Genomic DNA, 23,488 nt, shown 5'->3' on the forward strand with positions numbered 1-23,488 from the left:
ACTTTTTATTTTCCATTCGGGTAATTGATAAAAGTGTCAGATGGGAGAGCCAAGGACAGAGTCCTGAGGCACCTCGCCAGAGGCAGACCTCCAGGGTGACCTTAATCAATATTTTCTCAACAGCACTCTAAATAACCAAGATTTGACTTTACTGTATTACTATATTGCTCATACTTCTGGCTTGACGACAAGAGTATTAGAGGAATCAATGCCAGATTTTTTTTCCCTGAAATCTACAGACTTCCCAAAAGGAAATAAGTAAATTTGGCTTGGATGTTTTGAATGGAATCATGGAGGATGGAATCACCATTTATTTAACAAGGGCTCAGAAACCATCTCCCTGGTGATCGTGTCTGGACTTTCACTGGGATTCAACACTGAGATTTTGTTTCTGAAGTTTCCCCTTTTTGTGGAAGGCCAGACTAACCTTCCCCTGTTCCAATTACTGGCCTATTTGACAACCTGATGGCCCCTACACACAGCCTTCTGCTTTCGCTTTCAGGAACCCCAAGCCAAAAGCCCTTGACTACATTCTTCAAAGAGAATGATCTCTATGTTGGAAAGGATAAAACAAATACTTTCAATGACAAACTGAAGCTTCAAATAGCATCTCATTGGTTGCACACTTAAAGCTGTAACCTAAGTATTGCTGTTGAGATGCTTCTAAGGATGCAGAGAGCGGATCAAAGTATCAGTTCCAAACATTAGTCCTCCTTCGTCCTTGATCTGCCCGCCCCAAAGGTAACTAAACATAAGCAGGCCAGGAACCACGTTGATAACAAAAATCACAATCACATTGTGCAATCACGTCTTCTTTTTGGTAAAGCCTGAACTCACCGCTGGGGTTCAGATGACGCTCCCTTTGACACTGAATCTCAATCAGGACATGAGGTAAATGGGATTATTGTGCAGAAGTATTCACTCTCCATCATCCCCTCGTTGGTGATGGTGTATTTCCCTACTCCACAGACTTTAGGTTTGGGTAGGTACTGGCTTTGGCCTCCTAGTAGGTGAAGAAGAGCTTCTTGCCCCTTAACTGGGGTTTGGGCACTTGACTGCTTCGGTCAATGGACTGTTTGTAGATACAATGAAACAGGGGCTTGTGTGGTTGGGCTGGGGCTCTTCCCCTCTCCCAAGGCCATGAGCAGAACATTCCTGGAGTAGCTTATTGGTCCACAGAGGATGAGAAACACATAAACCAGTCTCCAGCTGACCCACAGACCTGCAGCCAAGCTCGGCTTAGACCATCTGGCTCCAGATGTCCCCAGGTGTGCAGGAAAGAAACGCGATGCATGGGAAAGCAATCTCAGGCGTTGTGTAAATTTTTGTCGTCTTCATACAGCGTCATTTTAGCATCCCAGAGCTGTTCACCAGACTGTCTGCCACAGTGCCAGACACTTTGTTGATGCTGAATAAGAAATCCATTGATCTGAACCGAGTTGAAAATGTGCCTGTTGTCCCTATGGCAGCTTCAGCGCAAGGCTCTCGCTGAAGGGCCCCAACTTGTAACATAATCCTTCAAGCGCATGATCACAGCTCCGAGTCTCAGTTCTTCTGAGGTGGTTAAACATTGACATACACACATGCCCACACACATCAATTAACTGTCCATCAGGACCTAGCCTACAGCTGCCAGTGCCCGGAAGGGCTGAGCTATTTTGAAAGCAAACCAATTAAGAGCAGCAGCGAGGCCCTCAGGCTGAGGGAAAACCCAACCACCACAGATCCTTAAAATGTACAATCGTGGGACTAAATCGACACGGGTGGGCAAGACCCAGGCTCAGGATTTGGATAAAGCAGTTCCTGGGTCTCACGTGTAAGTGCACACCTGGCTTGATTTTCTATGAGATGGGATTTGAGTATTGTTACTGGTGATTGTGGGTGAAGGCCAAGGATGGCCCTAACATCACCCCATGCATGATGGTAGCGGCCAGCTACATCGGAGAGAGTACAGTCTTGTTCAGTAACCATTCCAATAATATTTAATAACACTAATATCTAGTAATACACTAACAGTAAACCTGACATCTATCAAACACTTATCCGCCCAGCCCCCTATGTGCACCATCTCACTCAATCCTCATAATTGAATGAGAAGTTATCGAGCCCTCTGATACAGCATAATAATTGCCTCTATTTTATGGGTGAGGAAACTGAGGCTCAGAAAAGTTAAGTGATTTGCCCAAAGTCACGCAGCCAGTGAGGGAAGGAACTGGAGTTTGAATCTAGTCAAATCACATTTTGGTTGATAGATCAACTCACAAATTATAAAAGAAGGGTATTTTTAAAACTTAGCATTGTTAGTCTGAGAGTAGGGCAGGAGGGGGAAACAGCAACATGGGGGAACATGGATCCTGGCAGCCGAAGCTTGTTTGCTGAGCTGTGATGGAGGAGAGTTTGCAGTTGGAGGCAGGAGGTGGGGTGGGCGAGGTCTGAAGATAGGTGTAGCGGAGAGGTGGAATGCAGGAGGAAGAAGATACAGGACTGAGGTGGGGAGTGGGGCTGCAAAGGGCTGGGCCAGGAGGAGGAGGCCTGGTGGTGCTCTCAGTGGGAGTGGACCATCTGTGGGGAGAACTGTATGCTGTGAGACTATGTGCTTCAACACGGACGGTGCCCAACTCCCCGTCTTCTTCTCCATGAGATTTTCAGAAAAGTCTACAAAAAAGCCTCAAAAATGCCATGTGACTGATTATTGATGAAGAACAGTGAAGGAGCTGAGGTCATGCCCAAGGGTTATGCTGGTAAAATCACACCCACAGAACCAGAGCACAGATGCTGTGAGCTTATCGGCTTTTCTGGGCTCTGCAGGGAAGGATGCTCCCCTGGGCTGACTCAGCCAGGGCGGGACTTCAATCGGTCGGCTAATAGCTAATGGCCCTTATAGAAAGAAAAAGACCCCCTTCACATAGGCAGGTTTAACCCCAGGCCAGGGAGCACCCCTTGTCATGAGAAGTGAGAGCTGGACTTCAGCCCTGACTCACCGCACAACCCCCCCTCCCCGCCCCCACGCTGTCCCTGGGCAAGTACAAGCTGCATTAAGTTCTGCAGGGGCCCAGACACTTGTCTGGCATAGAAGTGGGAAAGCAGATATCTGGGTTACACAGTTGTGATGCTGCGTGCTGTGTGGACTGTGTAGAGGTGCAACCAGGGTGCCTCTGAGCCCAGACGACGGAAGTGCGATCTGCCTGGTCAGAAAGACATGTGGCTTGGAAAGATCTTACATTTAAGCTGAAACCCAGGGGCTGAGCAGAATCTGATCAGACAGATGACAGAGCCAAGGACCTCTCTGCCCCTGGGAAAGGCACAAGAGTATGAATTTTGGACACTCTCAGTGGCTGAGAATGCCGTGGAATGCAAACATAAGCTCTCCAAAACCATTCTCCAAGAGACGCCCTCCTCAACTGCCCTAAACAAACAAGTACCAGGAACATCGCAGCTTCAGAGCAAGTCTTCTAGTCCCCCTTTCCAGAGAGCCTGAAGCTTCTACCCAGAAGATACCACTGGACCAATAGGAGACTAAGTTATCAGACATCTGTGAGGGGTGTGTGAGGGGGCTAGGCAGGAGGGGATGCTGCCTGGAGACGAGGCTGGGAAGGAGGTCTGATCCATGTAATCATGAAGAGGAGTATTCAAGTTTCCTGTTACAGGATTACTGGGGAGAGTTAATGATCTCAACATTAGGTATCAAATGAAGCAGGACGTCTGATGAGTTACCCCAACTCCCAGCAAGGCATGGACGGAGCAGGACACAGGGCAAGTGAGAAAGAGAGTCAGGAGAGAGGTTTAGAGAGACAGCCCCTCTTCCAGAGGATAAGCTGGGTGGGATGGCAGAGGAGAGTCCAGAATTACCAAGGGGGAACCTAGTAGCCAGGGAGCTGGGTAGCAAAAGGACATAGAAAGGAAAGACAAACTCCATTCGCCCATTCTCCTTTTTAAATACTACATGGCGAAAAGCTACCATGTGCCAGGGTTACACAAACAAACAAGAGCTTTCCCCCTCTGCTGACTTCATTGTCTTTTCTGGGTCTGGCTCTGGGTATACACACCCATCACCTTGCCCATCTTAACTGCACCAGAGTTTGTGATTCAGAATTCAGAGCTGACGTTTTAGCATCTCTCTTATCTCTGAAACACTGAGATCTGGAATAGAAGAGTTTCCCAAGGAAGTGTGCACCGTCAGTGGGGCTGGGCCAGGAGAAACAGGCCAGGCTGAAGGGAGCTATGTCTAGTCAACTGGACAACAATGGAATTTGGTGAATGATAGCTGTGTATTAGCTCCAGATTCTTGGGGAAAATGGAGCCTACAGCAGAGCTATAATAACATATGTCATCTCTCCCCCAGGAAGGAGAAACAGTTGCACCTTCCTACCTATTAATCACATCTTCCATTAATCAGGATAACTCACCATAATTGTGATTACAGTTGGGAATCAATTAATGCTCACCTTAAAATAAAGTGTAGAGAGGAAAGCAATTAATGTAATAGAGTTAGAGCATCAAAATGACACAAATGTTATTGACAATTATGAATCACATCTTGCAGTTTTCTGGTTCTCTGCTCTTTTGCGGAGAGGTTTACATTGGAGGGGGAAAATGGCATCAGATCTTCCAGGTAACCTATAATGAAAAAGAATACGAAAACAAATATATGTATGTATATGTATGACTGAAATACTATGTTGTATACCAGAAATTAACACACTGTAATTGACTGTCCTTCAATTAAAAAAGAAAAGTGAGTTCCAGCTCTCCTCATTACCACCTACTAAAACAGCAGGCCTGAGGGCTCCAGGCCAGCTTCTAACCCACCTCCAAGCTCCAGTTCCAGGCAATGAGGCTTCAAGGCCCTGGAGGGAGCCGTCCCAAAGAATGGCCAGTGCCTCCCTGTTGGTTAGGACTGATTTATTTTAGGCTTGGCCTAGCTTTGTTTTTCTCAAAGGCAAAGTCTGTGATCTTTCGGATGTGTACTGCTTAGCTGTTTGTTTGTTGGCAATCATCTGGAAGAGATTTATAATATTAAATAGATTTAACCCAACTGAAACAGAAAAATGGCATTTAAAAATCCATACTGAGCGTTTTAGCTTCTTGCATCTGTTTAGGCCTTTCCCCCAACAATCCTCAGAGGGAACCAGGATATAGGAGGTGATTATTTTCAATTTTTAGATGTGGAAAGCAACATTTAAGGGAATGAATGACTTGTCAAGGTCACACAATGAGTTCAAGGCAGGCCGGAACCCAGGGAGGCTGTCTTACCACTAGCCCAGCTCTACAGAAATCATTCTAGCGCACCTCTCCTGATGGTCTCTCAAATTCATATTCCAGCCCCCAAAGCCTCCTGTTCCGGGTGAACACTCCTCAGGAGATCTTCCAGGTAGCAGTAAAAGGTCTTGAATTCAGTCTGCTCCAGGCCCTGAGCACACTTTGGCAGAAACCCAATTGAACCTTACAAAGGAAACTTTAGATTTGAAGACTTCAAATTCAGCTGGAAGAGATTTGAGGGGTAATCAAAGCCACATCTTCATTTTCCAGATGAGAGCACTGAAGCCTGGGTTGGGAAGGGTGTAGTGATTTGGGTCCATTTCCAGCTTTGGACAGAAATCTCACAGCCTCACTTGACAGGGGAAAGGGTTTGGCTGTAACCTGGTTAAAAATAAAGCTATAATAACTGAAGAGAAATCTTTGCAGACCTCACCCGAATGCTTTATGTAGATTCGGTTTATGTCCTTATGTGGTCGTTGATTCAAATGTTTTGGGCCATACCAAGTTTCTTGTTCATCTAAATGACTCACTTGTGCCCATCTGCGGATTCCTTACGTAGTTAATCTCATTCCTTTCCTAAGCTCCCTGAAAATTCCAGATCAACAGTTCTTTGATCTGCGCTGTCCTCAGAACCACCACTCTAGGTAATCAGAAGCTTCGACAAAGGGAAGTTACAGGATCCAGGCCTGGCCCCTTTTTTCTTCCTCACAGAAGGGCTTACCCACCACCTGCGGGTTGAGCCCCGAGGGCTGCCCAGACAGGATGGCACCACCCTCTGTGAGAATGGCTGCAGGGACCTGGATTTCTGTTTCCTAGCTGAAGTCTTCCTTGCATCACCCTAGCCACATCCATCATCCAATCGGGCCACTGCAGCCTGCAGAGAGAGCTCAGAATAAAACCGCAAGGCTGCTACCCACAAGCCTTAGTATTAACTAAGTCTTTGTGAGACTCCGAATGTAGTTTTGATTCAATTGCCTAATAAACTCCAGAACATTGAAGACCCACAGGCACTGAATTTGTAAACTTTTCTTTTTTCTCTTTTAATCGATGTCAAAGAGGAGAAATTACGCACATGGACATCCCAGGGTGATTGATCCGTAATCCTGCCTACAGGACACCCTAAGATGTGCTACCCTAATTAAGCATAGCTTCTCTCAAATCAATGCCCAATGTTCTGTCCATTTAGGAGCTGGATCCTCGGAGACCTCCACAGCCACTAGATGGCAGTAGTCAGTTAATCATGCAGCGTGGGCGCGCCTGGAAAAGCGAGATCCCCACAGAGCAGCCAAGCTCTAGGATTTATAATCAAGTCCAGAATATCTAAATATAAGGACGCCCGCTCCCCTCCTCCATCCCCTGAAGATGACTCTCACTCTCTTTAATTATTATTTAAAATAACAGCTACTCTGGACTAGGCTATTTATGAAACATGCAGGACTGTGGCAGAAAAGAGAGGCCCACGTAGAGCTGGGGGAGCAGTTTCTGAACCGCCCCTTGCTGAGTCAAGATGAAGTGGAGGCAGCTGTTAGCTCCTACTGCAAGGAGAAGATTGCTCCTTTGCATCTTTCCAGCTCCAGCTCCCCAGGCCCTTCCAGTCAGGGACCTCAGCCAGACCATGAGCCCCAGACCGCAGCTTACCACACGGCTGTGCTGAGCTCCCAACCAAGCCCTCATATTAATTTATGGAACCACAAAGCGATTACAAAGTTGTGTTGTATTTTTCTCCTGAAAACCCGCTATGGGAGAACGAGTTTGAACTGCAACCAAGCCTACATATTTCCTAGAACTATCGGACCGGGTCTTGAGAATGTTCTCTGAACCCGGGCTGGACTGTACCTATATGTCACAGACCTGGTCTCCCGGTTGAAACAAAGTTCTTTAAAAGAAACTTTCTTTCAGCTGAAGCTGCCCCCAACCCTGTTCTGGCCCCTCACTGTGGAAAGTCTCCCATCAGGGTTTCCTGGTCAGGGCCCCCAAGGAAGACTTCCATGTGGAGATGCCCCCAGGTTCTGCAGCCAATTCCTTATTAGGCTATATTCTAGCTGGTCATTTCTGTAGCAGCCAGAGAGTCTGGTGGTTGGATTGGAGATTTATGGAGGACACTTGGCTAAAATATAAACAGTGGTTTAGAGAAAGGGAATCTGCTTTGTGTCAACAGTAATACGAGGCTGGGGGCCTCCAGCAAGCTGCACTGGATGTTTACCCACTGAATCAAGTCACTACATCATCTGGCCCCGTCTGACCGGAGGGGCTCTGGCTGGAGAGCAGCAGGCTTCCCGCCAGCTCTTCGGTCTGTTTCTCAACCCGGGGGAGGTCTCTTGGCTGCCTTTCTCCTCCTATCCCACCTCACCTGGGCCGAGGGGGGCTGAGCAGGGACCTCAGAATCAGATTTAATAAGCATTTATTTCCAGCTTTCTGTGCCAATCACTCTTTCATGGCCATTTCATTTTATCCACATAACAACCTTCTGAGGTCTTTAGGGGTGGGTCCAGGTTTGGCGAGATCAGAAGCTGGTACAATTTAGGGGCAGGGGGCTTTAAGAAAAAACAAACCAATGTAAAATTAGATATAAATGTGAATATTCATTTTAGTATAATGTAAAATTCATCACACACATACAAAAATGACCGTGGCTTTGGAAATTCAGGTTTCTTTCTTCTGAGCTCTCTTCAGGTAATTTACCAGGAATGCTCACATATGATTGCTTGCCACTGGCAACCTGGCTTCCTCCTCACCCCAGAACATTCTGCTCTCATTGGGGCCATGAAGAGCAGGGGCACAGAGGCTTGGCGCTTCCAGCTTGGAGGTAAATTTGCTCTGCAGGTATGTGACGTTCTCTGACAGAAACAGTATGTGACTCACACCAGGGCACAGCCCTAACAAGGTGAGAAGCTGAAATGTGCAATCAGAACCGCCCGTGCCAGCCCAATGTGTTTTCACTGTGCCCTACCGCCTCCCGCATGGCTGCAGATTGGTCTGGGGCTCCGGTGGGGGTCCAGCTTGAAACCCACTCGCAGGCCACTTTTGGTCTGAGCCATAAATCCCACAATCCTCCTCCCTCGCCCTGAGGCCGAGGAGAGGCCCTGAGGAGAGGAGGAGGTGGTCTTTTCGACGGGAGGCGGACCATTTCAGTTTTCTGCTACTCCTTTCCGTAGGATGCTTGCTTGTTTCTTGCCTGTTGACTCCTGCAACCTTGAGGGCTGCACATCTTCGGCTTCTGGGAGGGGTTGTCCGTGGGAGTGTCTGTTTGAAGGAGGAGCTGTCTGTGGGAGGGGTGTCTGAAGGAGTTCCTATCTGTGGGAGGGGCTGTCTGTGGGAGGGGCATCTGTGGGAGGGGCTGTTTGTGGGAGGAGCTCTATGGGAGGGGCATCTGTGGGAGGGGCTGTCTGTGGGAGGGGCATCTGTGGGAGGGGCATCTGTGGGAGGAGCTCTATGGGAGGGGCATCTGTGGGGGGGCTGTCTGTGGGAAAGTCTGTCTGTGGGAAAGTCTGTCTGTGGGAAGAGCCGTCTGAGGGAGGAGCTTTGAGGGAAGAGCTATCTGAGGGAGGAGAGTCTGAAAGAGCTCCTGTCTGAGGGAGGGGCTCTCTGAGGGAGGGCCTGTCTGTGGGGCGGAGGGGCTGTGAGTGAGAGAGACTGTCTGAGGAAGGGGTGTCTGAGGGAGGGGCTGCCTGAGGGAGGGGTATCTGAGGCAGGGCTTCTGAGGGAGGGGCTCCCTTGTCCATTAAGTGTGCCTTTGTTCTGGCCCGTGTCCAGGCCCTCCCCTTGAAGCCTTTCTCTGTCCCTCACCTCTGAGTGCCCTGCCCTTGAGCCCTGTCTTCTTGTCCCTCCTCCCTCTCCCTATAAAATCTTTCTTTCTGTGCAAGGATCTATTGTTAGTCATTTGCCTCTTAGGGTGGAATTTAAGTCACTTGGCTTCTTTCTCCAGGATGAATTGTAATTCTCCGTAAAGGAACAAAAGCTCTAACCCTTCCAAGGCATGGGGGGCAGGGGGAGCAGCCAGGGATGTAACCTGAGTGGGTGGTGGGGGTGGAGAGATTCCCCACATTTTTGAAGCATTGTTTATACTGTTTTATTATTGTTCTTTTTAGTTTATAAGAAAAAGAAAACAGAAATTTAAAAAGGATTGACCATGTATGGTGTGTCAAGCTGTGTGCTAGGTGCTTTCAAAAATGATTCTATTTAATCCTTGAACAAGCCTGTGCGGTAGATATTATGATACCCTAGTAATGGATGACAAAGCTGAGGCTGGCCACTGTACACAGTCACACAAAGACAGAAGGAACTGTTTTCGGTGAGTACCTACTTTGTGCCCGGCTCTTAGGCTCTGCCTTCTCACAAGTGTCTCATTTATTCCTACAGTGTTTCCCAGTTGGTAGCGTTAGCTCCATTTAAAAAAAAAAAATGAGAAAACTGAGGCTCGGAGCAATAAAATGACTTTCCCAAGATCCCTCCCACATGGGAAATTACCTGATGCAATGGTAGCCTTTAAGTGTTCTACCAGGTAAGTTATTTCAGAGGTCTCCGAACAGAAAGGCTCGCGGGCCAAATTATGTGTTCAAGGCACACAATTTCCTTAAATCTATTTAAAACGCAAATCGAGAAACAAGGGGAGAAGGCTGGGGTGGGTTAACTCACTTAGGATGGGGGCAAGCAGGTGGAAGGACCATACTCCCGAAATCCCGGGTTACAAAACGCTTGCCCTCCCTCTGCCGCATCTGTTTTCCCTGCTGATGGTGTGGTTATGAGGCTCAGAATTAAGATTTGAACAAGGCCCAATACACAGAAGGTCCCTTGGGCCAAAGCATGCATTTGCTCTCTGATAGGAGGATGACGAGGGCAAGAACAAGTACGCTTGGCCACCACTCTAGCTTGCCAATTAACCTTCTCAACAGCCAAGAATGTTATTTACATTTCTTGCACGGAGCACATGGGGCCAAAATGAGACCATATGGACGTCAACCAATGGCTTGCTGATTTCGGTGTGACCAAGCTGTCAGCCCAGAGGTGACGTGATCATGACTTGTTTTTTCCACCACTTTCTATCCTTAAGAAACACTTACTTGTTTTGAGATACATTCCATTTATTCTATATATCTTTCACATGTCTTACAGGTTACTAACTTATCTATAATTAGAATATCTTATGAATTCTGCATATGTCTCATGAGCTACTTCCTTACGCATCATCTGTACTTCACACATCTTAGGTGTTTTGCCTGCATCTCATAAGCTACTTGCTTTCTATCTATGCTAGTTTTAGTAATCTGTTGCTGTGCGGTGGATTACCCTAAAACTTATCAGCTTAAAACAATAATATACTGAAAAAAAAAACTCTCTCATGGTTTTTGTGGGTCAGAAATTTGGGAGCAGCCTGGCTGGGTGGTTCTGACTCAAGGTGTCTCTTGAGGTTGCAGTCAAATTGTCAGCTGGGGCTACAGTCATCTGGAAGCTTAACTGGGATGGAGGATCTGCTTTCAAGATGCCATTGACATGGCTGGTACGTTGTGCTGGCTGATGGCAGGGGCCCACATGAATTTCTCCACTGAGCTGCTGGAGTATTCTTAAGATGTGGTGGCTGTCCTCCCCCAGAGCGAGCAATCCAAGAGAGAATAATGTCTTTTATGACCTAGGTTTGGAAGTCATACACTGTCATTTCTGCAAATCCTATTGGTTATACAGGGTAGCCCTGCCCAGCATGAGAGGAGACCATAGGAAGAGCCCTGGGGCCACGATCATCGGGGCCATCTCGGGGGCTGGCTTCCCCAATGAACTACTTATGAATTTCCTCTATCCAGTCATCAGCAGCATCACTGACGCTTGCTACTCAATAAGATCACCAAGAATAATGCTCTCATAAGAGCCACCCTGCAGGGACCTGGGAGGAGCTCTGGACCAGCATAGAACGGGAGCCAACATGCTCTTGGCTCTATCACGACCTCCTCTCAGGGGCTGCTTCTTGTAGAAGCTGCTTTCGTCTCCCAGGCATGGAAAATATGACTGAACAGGACTTAGAGGTTTTTTAAACTCAAGACTTGAGACACTGTAGTGCCTCTTGCATCCAGGCGAGCAACAGCCTCATAAATCCTGACCACCCATGGCGATGCTTTCCCACCACTTTTGCTGATGACATGGTCCTGTGTGTTTGTCTCTGTTTTGCTTCCATTTTTGGTGTTAAATTTGCTTCTAATGAGGGACATCTCTTTTTTGTGGGACATGAGGAAAGGTCATTATTGATTCATGCCTGGTTCAGCCCACAGCTGCGGGGGGTAGCCTTTGTCAAGGAAAACAGCCATTTTACCCCATCCTGGTGCAGGGGTTCTATGACTAGACACCTAGAAAGGTGGTAGTCAAGTTGTATCTGGCTTCACTAAGGCCTTTCAAGATGTCTTATGACTGGGTAAGGAAATATAACTGTCTTACACGTTATATTACAACCATCCTATGGTTGTTCCAGATGAACTCATGTTAGCACATGGTACTTCTTCATGTCTTGGCTACCAGGGCTCTTCCTTTGAGTTCAGACGTCCTTCTCATCACTAGGTTGGGATATGCATAAAATCAGATTTTCATTTATTCATTACTTTTTTTGAATCTTACTTCCCCCGCAAAACTTAATGGGATGAGCCTCTTCAGATGACGTTCATTTGGAAGTCTTACCATGATCACCCTTCAATGCCTGGCATGGTTAATTAAAAAGCACAGTGGCTTTTGGAATCTCACTGTTTCCTGGAGATGGTTAATTGATGTTGTTTTGCCTACCTGTCTTTGTTCCCTGATAACGTCACCATGACTGGGCAAATCATAGTTGTCCGCTCCAGTGACATGTGGCTACTGATCTAACCAAAACTGTCTACTCTGTTCCTTTCTACTCCAACCACTAGCAACAGTGTATCTTTACTTGGGAATCTCAACAGTACATGCTCAGTGTCCATCCCTCTGTCACCATGTAGTGCAATGAGACCTTTCTCCTCCTGGTCTAACTCCCCCCATCCCAGGAGTTGTCCTGAGATAGCACATGGATGCGTCCTCCTTCAGGAATCATTTGCTGATCATTGTGAGCTCATCTCCCATGTGACAGAGAGATGGCTTCTCAGGGAATGGCTTCACAGTCAACCTAAAGTCCAGGGTCTCAGCACAGCACCACTGTCTGGGATCTGAATTGTCAGGACTCTAGGCTAAAGTTTCATTGTAGGTGCCCTTTTCCAAATAGGAGGTCCAGCACCTACTCATGTTGTTGCATCTTCACTCCTGATCTCAGCCTTTCGCACAAACGCATCAATTAGGGATCGTGCATGCCTTTCATCTTTGAGTAGACACCCAACAACAAGAAGCTGGTGTAGAGACTGGGACAGTGAGCCCTGTTTTGATAGCGTATTACCCTGACTGCACATTATTCGGCATCACTTTCCACTGCACCCAGGTTGCATACAGATGCCTTCTTGTGCTTCTGGTAGGTTCCTCCCTGTAGAAATAGTTTCTGAACTTCTATGTAAGCAAATTCTTGCTGTTCGTCTTTATCAACTTTCATCTGCTTATAGTGATCGCTTTAAAATTGAGACTCTATGTGATGGCCTTTAGGCCCATTTACTTTAGAAAAAAAGCATCAAAACCACATGTACCCCACATGCACCCGGCAGTTTAGTATTTTTACTTGGGTGATAGCCTGTCTGGCCTAAAACAGTCTTGGCCATGTCACAGATGACTGTCTTTGGGTTGAAGTGGTATATCTGGGTCATGGCACCCTTCCACGGATGCCTTTCACTTCCTTGCGGTGGTGGCGAGCTATCCGTTGGCCATGACTGTGGTACCCTCATGGGTTGTTGGTTCTTGACTGCCTCTTGCTTTATGGCTGGATATGACTTTTGAGGGAGGAAGCCTATCTACCCTGGTTCTGGATGATTCTGTGTGATATTCTTAACTGATTAGAGAATGACGATGACTGCGCATTATCCATCCCTGAGAGGTTTCTACATGAGTGTGTAATGCTCTGGTGCCTCAATCTACTGGGGGGAGTGGAAGCTCTGCATCCAGTCATTACCAGGGTTGCCTACTTGTCCACTCCCTCTGTCTCCTGCTAAGTGACTCCTGGACTATGGATAATGGCCTCTTTCACTGGTCCTCTCAGTGGGGAGATATTTCTCATTAAGACCAAACCACTTTGGCAGAAGCACCTGTGGAAAGATAATAAGCCTTTTGAATAGAGTCAGTTTCCAAAGCTATTACGATGATAATCATCAGAAAAACGCCTCTTGCTGCCAATGCCTTTAACATGAATGCCATGACTCAAGTCATCTTCTCCTCAGTCCTGACCCTTGTCTCCCTGGCACATGTAGGTAGTGCTAACTACTAGAGAATTTCACCGCCTTATTACGCAAATACACTTTCTTTCTGTACCAGCTGCCAGCAGCATGGGCCCTTTGAGGGTCCATTTTACAGGACTCCGTCAGCTAGGTGGTGTTGGCCTGTTGACCATATGGGACTCTGCTTTACTTTTTCCCAGGGTAAAAAATTTATACTGACCACGGAGGACTGTTACTCTGGGTTTAACACCGCTTTCTGGTTTACTTGTTTGTTTACTGTTAAGGCAGCCCACTCTGCCGTTAGAGATACGGAATTTCACATCATGGCACCCCGTGGAGATCTTCTCCATCTTCAGTGACCAGAGCATTCATCCAGCTGATGCTTCTGCCCATTCTTGGGTATGAAGGAGGGCCATTAGGTGGGCTTTCTACCTAGCTACCACCTCCGGGCAGTCAGCATCACTGAAAAGTAAAATGGCCTTTCAAAAGCCAACCATGCCACCTTCCTGGCTCCGTGTTTTTCTCCCTCTGTATGTCCTACCTTGCTCATGCGGTAAAAGTCCTGAATGACCCCTCCTTTATGGCTTATTTTCTTCAGCCATTCATGTGAGCAGGATTGGGGTCAAAGAGTAGAAACCGTACTCATTTGGGGGATCTGATCATTGACCCACATTAGTATCGACAGCTACAATATACCAATAGCCCACCGGTAGGAATTCTGAGCTTTTAAGAGCTAGAAATGCCCCCTTAATTTTCCTGCCATGGTACATGGATTAAGCTAAAGAGCTATGTTTCTTCCGTTTAGGAACATCTTTCTGTTTTCCATTCTACTCCGAGTTCTGTTTCTTGTTTGCTTTTTTTTTTTAAACTGAATGTGTATGCATTTATTTTTTCTACTATTTTTACATTTTCTACTATTTCTATGAGTTCAGTAAAGGGGGAGATCTTATCCTGTGCTCAATCTGCCATCAAGCCCTGGCAGGAAGCCTGATTCCCCCTTTCAAACTCAGTTCTCCTCTCTTTATTGTGTCGATCAACCTACCTCCCCATCCCCTGCTCAGCTCTGAGCCCTGTTCACATATGCGGAGACTCACTGATGTGCTCTGCTAAACAGTAGGTTATGTATTCCAAGTCTCCTCTTTGGCAGCCTGGAATAATGGGCGGGAGCTTTGAAATGTCCATCTTGTCCTTCATCCTTCCTCATTAATCTCAGCCGAGAAAGGAAGCTCGTTAGAGGTTTATATCCTCCCTAATATGAATTTTGTTTTCTTCTTTAAAAGGCAGGTGTGATTGTTTTTTTCTCTGTTACAATTATAAGTAACATTTATGGAGTACTTAGGTACCAAGAAGTACCCTAGGTAGACTATCGATGCTTAATACTTAGAATGTCCTGAATGAAAGTGTTTCCTCTACATATACAGATGAGAAAACTGTGACTGAGAGGTTGAATGGTTGTCTGTGTTTTCATGGCTATCGAAGGTCAGAAATGGGATTCAGACTCCTTCCTGTATGACTGTAGAGTAAACCTCTTTTGCACAGACACTGATAGTAAATATTTTAGGCTTTGCAAGCCATATATGGTCTCTTTTACAGATTCTTTTTTTAACTACCTCTTTAAACATATAAAAACTAGTTTTAGCTGGAGTGCTATAAATAACAGGGCATGGGCCACATCTGAACTGTGGGCCCTCGTTTGCCAAACCCTACTTTAGAGCATCTGTTTTCAACCACCATAGCCAGGAGTGGGTGGCCAGATGGGGCTCCGTTCCATCTTGCCTGCGCCCGCGCGTGCGCCGTGAACACCAGGCACGCTGCAGTAAGTCATGATTCAGAGGCAGGCAAAACCCGTGCTCTTCAAATAGCTTGAATGTTCCAGCTGGGTTTTTGCCCCTGCTTTCTGAAAAGGGAATGAGGACAACAGGCCTTAGGACTGAATTGTCTGTTTTTTAATCTCCTTGTCCCATTGGTCACGCTGAGTATTCAGGGCCCCAGGTAAATAGGCAGTGAATTCGGTGGTATTTTTCTCGTCTAAGACTTTAGGCAACCACCGCTTTGCTGTTCCTTCTTTCCGAGAGACATTTATCATAAGCCTGTTTGGGGAGAAGAAGCAGGGGGTGGAAGGGTAATAATTAGAGTCAGGGTCTTCATTTCCTCATTGCCCTCCATCAATAGATAATTATTTAATGATTATTATGAAACATCAGGGAGACCATTTGGTAGGCAGTTAATAGGTTAGAGCTTAGAGATGATAAAGGCCTAATGTAAGAGAGACTGACAGTAGGGTGAATTCAACAGACTGTAAGAGTTTGGTGTAGGGTATGAAGAATGAACAGGAGCTGCAGGCTGATTCTAAGAGGGCCAGCCTGGGTGACTGAGAGGACGGAGATGCCACCAAATAATGGGAAACAAAGCAGAGAGTCAGGTTTGGAGGGGGAGGGGTCAAACTGCACTGGGTGAGTTAAGTCTGAGAGTATTGCAGTTTTCACATAGAGATGTCAGGCCAGCAATCTGAAACACGGGTTCAGAACTAATGAAAATGCCAGACTAAAGAGTTTTGAATTTAGCCCCAGGACAACTTGGACCTACTGGGGAAAAAAAAAATTGTGCAGAGGTGTTTCTTCACAAAAGCGCTGTTTAGAAAAGTTATTTTGGAGGAGGAAAAGGTCTTGCAAGGTGTTTCCAACGGTCCTGGCTATGATATGATGAGGGTGGAAGCTAGAAAGGGGGCAGTAAGACAAGAAAATAAGAGGGATGCAAAACATATTGTTCAAAAACTTGGCAAAAAAATATAGATTTTACTCCTTTAAAAATAGCATTTTCCCCAATATTTAATTTTGAAAAATTCTAAACCAATCATTGAAAAAAACAGTGCGATGAATACCCATATTCTTTGCCAGTTTTACACATCTTTTGCCCTATTTGCTTTCTTTCTCTTTCTCTTCTTGGAAAATGGACATGTTATAGTGATCACACCCAGGGAATTTAAAAAAGATGGCATAGCTTTATCTAACATATAACCTATGTTCAAATTTCCACCACTGTCCTAACAATGACTTTTATAGCTTTTTTTTTTTTTCCAGTAGTCAATCAACGGTGCAGCATTGCATTTACTTTATCATGTCTTTTAAATCTTATTTAATTGAGAACAGTAGCCCTTCCTCTTTTGGTCTTTTATGACATTGACCTTTTGAAGAATATAGACCACTGGCTTTGAAGAACGCCTGATGATTTGGATTTGTCTGAATGTTTCCTCGTGATTAGATTCAAAGTTAGTGGGTTTTGGCAGGAATAATATATAGGAGGAGCTGATTCCCAATCAGAGCACATTTGAAGGCACATAAAATCAATTTGTCCCATTACTGCTGATGTTACGTTTGATCTTTTGGTTGAGCTGGTGTCTGCCAGGTTTCTTTACTGCAAAGGCACCTTTCTCCTTACCTTTTAGGGGATGCTTTGAGAGTATTTGACTATCCTGATCTCCAAAACCAAATGTTTAATGTTTTGGTTTACATTAATTATCCTTGCCTGAAGTGATTATTGCATTGGTGGTTGAAAAATGGAGATTTTTTTCTAATCCTATAATTCTTTTTACATTCACTATCTGACATTCTATTAAAAAAGAGCTTTCCTTCCTTCAACTTTTGTTTTTAGTATCATTATGGATTCATGGATCAAAAAAATTAAGTTCTATACGTTATAATCTATCACTATCATTACTCATTTTTAAAATTAAAATATAACTTACATACAGTGCATTGTCCAGGTCTTAAACACGCGGTTAGATGCATCTGACAAGCATACATACTCATGTTACTCACACCCGAGACAGAACATTTCCAGCCCCACAGAAAGTTTCCTGATATCCCTTCCCCCTTAATTCTTGTAATCGCTCCAGGCAATCACTTTTCCTTATTCGTTTTAATACTCCAACTATTCCATTACCTGGCAGGGGAGATACCATGATCACGAAGGTGGTTTTCCCAGGGCGAGGCTTATCCATTGCGCTCCGGATGTGCTGACCCCTGCGACTTCCCCAAATGTGGGAAACTCGACTGCATAACTTGTGGTAGGGGGGGACTGTGTTCGCACTTTCCGCTGAAAAAAAACACAAACTATTCCAGATTTGGCTAGTGAGAGCCTCTTTAGGCTGGTTCCTGGGTCTTTTTGTTGTGCTTCCATCAGTTTCTGAGCCCATCCTTGCTTTCTGGGACAATGAGATGCCCCCGACATCTAGAACCAGGTATTTATTTCTTCAAGGAGCCCCTATTCTTTTTGTGTCAAATGGTATTTAGAAACCAAGATTTAGTTGCTAGATGTACTAGTTTCCTAGGGCTGCTGCAGCAAAATGCCACCCACTGGGTGGCTTAAAAACATGGAAGCTCATTGTCTCCCAGTTCTAGAGGGTTGAAGTCTGAGATCAAAGTCTCAGCAGAGTCATGATCTCTCTGGAGGTTCTAAGGGAGAATCCTTCCCTGCCTCTTCCTAGCTTCTGGTGGCTGCCAGCCGTCCATGGCATTCCTTGACCTGTAGCTGCCTCGCTTCAATATCTGTCTCTGTCTTCACATAACTGCCTTCTCTCTGCGTGTCTGGGGGTCTTCGCATGGCTGTCTTCTTATAAAGCCACCAGTCGTGGGGTTTAGGGGCTCACACTAATCTAGTATGCACTCAGCTCAATGACATCTGCAAAGACCCTACTACCGAGTTCGGTCACATTCACATGTACCAGGGGTTAGGACTTCAGTACATCTTTGTGGGGGACACAGTTCATCTCACAATACCAAGTACACTCATTGAAATTAAGATGTCATTTTTCTGGGCCATTTCAGTAAACAGACTTAGGTTAAAAAAAAAAATATATATATATATATATATATATTTATATATTATACACACACACACACACGTACACACACACACACATATACATACATATTATATATAAATCATACATAATCATGAATTTATACTGATATACTCAATTCCAACCCAATGCCAAGGGTTCCCCCATCCCCTCCTCCCCATTCTATGTTTGTATCTCTAACCCTGGCAAGTAGGGTTTGCTGACTCCTCCAATACAAACCAAATAGTGTCAGAATTCATTATCCACACCACTACCAGTAACAAATTTAAAGTTCAAGATTTCATTACAGTTTTGCTTCTCCTTATCCTTATTGCTTATCGAGGATGTTCAGCCAATGTATTATGTTCAAAAATTACTTGAGTTACCGCTTTTTTTCCTTATGTGGTTATTTTATTATTTTGAGGTACAATTAGGGCTATTTGTTCTGTTTGTATTCAACTTTAGATTTTTAAAAATTGATTTAGCTTATGTTTTGAATATGCAAATCAACTTCTTTCTCCCTTGGTGATTTATTTAACTTATTTTTTTTAAATACATAAAACATTAGCTTGCTAAAACTATGGAAAAATTATACTCTGAATTTTCCCTCCCTTCCCTAATCATTTTAACCCCATTCTTACTCACTCCTCTTTAGGTAAACACTTTTATTATTTCCTAGTTTAACTTCCTGTGTTTTGTTTTGTAAAAATAAACAAATACATAAATATACACATGTATATGTGTATTTTTTTCTCATCTCCTCTTATTTCTTACACAAAAGTATTTTGTAAAAAGCTTTGATCATCTTGCTGTATTTTTTTTTTAGTTTACATGACATCTGTCAATCAATATAAGTTCATAGACACCTTCCTCATTCCTTCTTACAGATGTGGAGTCCTCCATTGTGTGGTGGTATTGCCGTTTATTTAATCCGATTCCTGTGGATGAGGATTTAGATCACTTTCAATAATTTTTATTGCATATAGTGCAACAATGGAAAAACCTTGTGGTTGTTTTCATTTCGTAATTGTTGAAGGAGTATTTTCAAGGTCAACTTTTGAAAATGGGATTCCTGAGCCCACGGGCAAATGTGTTTGCAGCTGAATCGGATATTGCCCAAGTCCCGTTTGTAGGAGTTTTTTCATTCTCGCCAACGGTGTATGAGAGGGGACTTCTCCTCTACTGCTTCACCAGCAGACTGGCTGTCAAGATTCTGAAATTTTTGCTAATTTTTTAGGTGAGAAAATAGCCTAGTTTTAATTTGCCTTTCTTCATTATGGATGAAATAGAACATCTGTTAGTATCTTTGAAGAGACATCATATGTATTTTTGGTTGAACTGTTTGTTTATAACTTTGAATAATTTTATAAGGTTTTAAAATATTTATTCTAAGTATTACTATATTGGGATATTAGCCCTTTATCTGTTCTACATGTTGTAATTTTTTCCCTCCCAAGCATTGCTTATCTTTAGACTGGTGGTGTTTTTTGTCATAGGGAAGATTTTTTAAATGTAGTTAAGTAATGAGATTTTTTAAAAATTGTAGCTGGATCTCCAATCATAGTCAGAAAGGCTTTCCCTGTATCTAATACTTGTGTGGCTCTCTCTCTTTTACATTTAGATCTTTTGTGGATTTGGAGTTTATTCTGCTAATGAGGTGAAGAAAGAAGCCAACTTTATTATTTTCTCAGAGATGCTTCAGTTGCTCTAATGCCATTTGTTAAAAAGTCCATCATTTCCTCAGTGTTTTGAGACATCAGCTTTATAATAGGCTCAACTTCCATGTGTGCTTGGACCATTTCTGCACTTTCTATTCAGATCACTGGTCTGAATTTTACTTCGTCTGATGTTAGAATCGAAACCTTTCTTTCCTATTGTTTCCATTTCCCTGATAGAAAGTGCTCATCAATTTATTTTTAGCATTTTTGACTCACTTCATTTTACGTGTCTTTTGTATTCATCATATGGTTGATTGAGTTTTGTTCTTTGAGCCAACTTGAAAATTTCTTTATTTTAATAGATAAGTACATTTACATTTACTAATATGACTAATATGTTTGGCTCCAACTTTGACATCTTTTAAAAATATTTACTATAAACATTATGTTGTATTTACTGTGTTCCTTTCTATTATCTATTCTTTGGTTATTTTTCCTTTTTGTATTTCTTTTAGTTTAAGAATATGTATGGCTGTTCTAATACTTTTTAGTTTTTTTCGTACTTAGGCATTTACTATTTGGTTGTCAGGTTTAAATGTAACCTTTGACTCCTCTCTACTATGTATGTGACAGTCAGTGAGTTGGTTTTTCTTTCTTCTTTGCCTCTCACTTCTTCAGTCTTCTTAAACTTTGAATTCTGTATCCTTTATAGAACATTCAGCCTTTGCATTGTGGTCTTCTACCCTTGCCCACATTGGTTTTAGTCTTAGAGCAACAATTAAACGTATTCAGGACTTTCTCTAACTCCTTTCTTGAAGTTTCCCAGACTTGGTTAGCGGACACTTGACTTCTAGTAGATTCCTCAGAAAATGTTGCTGAGTACAGATTTTCCTCCATTTTTGCATGTTTAAAACTCTTCTTCTAGCCTTGATATTTGAAGGACTACTTGGTTGGATAAAAAATCCTTGGCTCATACTCTTTTCTTGAGTTTCTTGAAAATACTGTTCCGTTGTTGGCAGAAATTGAGAAGGTTGACTTTAAATCTTTCCTTCAAACATGGAAGTTTAAAGTTGGATCAAGACAGGATTGACTTAAGCATTCCAGTCAATTTTCCCAGGTACCTGGTGGGCAATTTCAATATGTGTATCCTGGTCTTCTTTTATTTCTTAAAAGTTTTCTTGAATGGTAGGTTTAAATATAATTTCTATTCTATTTTTTTCTTCTTCAGAGAGTCCAATTATATATATTGGGTTATCTTTGCTGCCTTCTTTCTACAGGAATCCCTTTTTCTCTACTTTTTTAAAACACCTTCTTTACATCATTTTTGTTTTCTTGAATGTTTTGTGTCTTAATGTCTCATTAAATATATTCTCATTTGGGTCCTTCATAATTTAGTTTCCATTTCTAAGACAATTTTGTCTTTTTCTTCAATTTGCTTCCTAAGTTTAGTGAACTCTTGTTTAATATTGTTCTGTTTTTGGTCTATTTCTGTTTTCAGTTTTTTCATTGAATTGGTTTTTTGTATGTGCAAATGCCTATTTAAGGATATTTAATCCAAGATGAGGTGTTGTGGTATAATTTTCTTTGGCTTCATGGGTTGGATTTAGGGGAGAATTTTCACCAGCTGAAATATTTAAAAATCTCACTTTGATTTTTCTCTTTATAGTGACTTTGTATGGATAGTCCCTGCAATTTTCTGTTTATTTTGAAATATTTATTTTCCCAGACTAGCAGTAACAATTTATGAAGACAGAGAAGAAGAAGATTAGCCAAAAATTATCCAGGGGAAGAATTACCAGAATTTTGTCAGTTCAAGAGTAACCTCCTATTAAGATGGAAAATGTAACTTTCCCTCGTGGTGCTTGAGACAAAAGAGGAGTTGAGTGCCTTCTGAGTTGGTGATTCTCTTTTGTTTCTGTAGGACTGTTGATTTCCACCTCCTGTTCTTTCTTTCCCTTTGCTATTAAGACTCCAAATGATGCTTCTTGGAAATCTTCTCTCTCTCCTTCAGAAGTAGCACCTACTCAAGATTGCTGCCTTTGGGCCCTTGCACCTTCAAGTCTTTTCCAGCTGATGCCCCAGTAGCCAGGGCTTAGAATAAGTCTCTAGCATCTTCTCATCATCTCCCCACTCTGGATGGTACTTTCTCTTTCTGGTCCTTGCACCCCGCCTCCACCTCTCCCACCCTTGTTCCTCTCTCCTCTCTGGCATGCATTCCGCAGATGACTCTGCTGGTTTGGTTTATTTCCTGACTAGTGCGTGATTTTAATTTCATAATATTCTTGGCTTTCTACTTATGCTATAGCTGAGTTTTGAGTGGTTTTATTTACTCTTCTGTTGATCTTTTTTTTTAAAGGATGTATGAATTGATTTGGATTTAAGTACCTACTATTATCCTCCTGGAACTTGGCGCCCTCATAAGCTTTTTAATTTGAAATAAATGTTAGAGATTATTTATTCCCAACCCCTCTATTTACAAATAAGAAACTTAGTCCCAGTGACGCAAACATTTTTCTCAGGGTTATACAAGAACAGAGTCAAGCTTACAACTATACCTCCTTTAACAACAAAATGCTCTTTCGAAACAGTTTAAATTGCGTTATGAGGAGAAATCCCCAAAGTCAGAAGTCTCAGGGGTTCCCACAGACTTATTTGTATCCCAGTAAGCTACACAGTACAGCAGTAGCCTTCCTGTGTTGCTTGAAATTCCAACAGAAGTCCAAGGAAACATCTCTGGTCCTAGAGAAATTTGTCTTCATCTTCTCATCTCTGGCTGTGCAAGCAGGAAGAGTAGAGATTCTTAGGGGTCTGATTGAAGCTTGAGGTTTATCTGTATTTAGGAAGTAGGGAGAAGAGGAGAAATGAGAACACAGAATGTTTTCCTCTCCTTTCCCCCGGAATCCTTAGGGATTGTTTTATCACCAGTCTTTCATTTGCTTCTCTGGCAAAGAAACCATGAAGGGGGAACTGTGGCGTCAAGGCCCAAAGCCCCGGCTAAGGCTCACTCGTTCAGTCCAACAGCACAAACGGTGAACCTACAATGTGCTAGGCACTCTGCTGAGCAGGGGGAGAAATGATGAGGAACAAAGTGAAATTGTTTTCCACGAAGAGCTCACCGTGTGATGGAACACATTTGTCTGCATTATACAGCCAGTGTGGTAAATGCTGTAAGGTGTCAGAACAACTAACTGCGGAGCACAGAGGCGGAAACGGGGATCCTGCCTCGCCAACGGAGCGGCAGTTGAGTTGAGTTTTGAAGAATGAATAGGAGTTTACTAGAGATAAAATGCAGAAAAGCGTATTTCATATTCAGTGAACTGGAAGTAAATGGGGGATGGCGGGAAGATTAGGCTTGGCTGCATTCCAAAGGCTAGATCTTAGAAGTCCTAGTATATCTCAAACTTTAACTTGAAGGCAATAGGAGGTGGTAA

General features: G+C 43.6%; 1 non-coding gene across 1 annotated transcript; it reads left to right on the forward strand.

Annotated features, from left to right (window-relative positions):
- The first annotated feature begins 17,493 nt into the window (after positions 1–17,493).
- Positions 17,494–17,657, forward strand: LOC123612868 (U1 spliceosomal RNA). The gene has a single exon (XR_006720134.2). It is a non-coding gene; the product is annotated as a U1 spliceosomal RNA (small nuclear RNA).
- The last annotated feature ends 5,831 nt before the right edge of the window (positions 17,658–23,488 follow it).

Source organism: Camelus bactrianus, chromosome 33, assembly GCF_048773025.1.
Source record: "Camelus bactrianus isolate YW-2024 breed Bactrian camel chromosome 33, ASM4877302v1, whole genome shotgun sequence".
NCBI classification, from domain to species: domain Eukaryota; kingdom Metazoa; phylum Chordata; class Mammalia; order Artiodactyla; family Camelidae; genus Camelus; species Camelus bactrianus.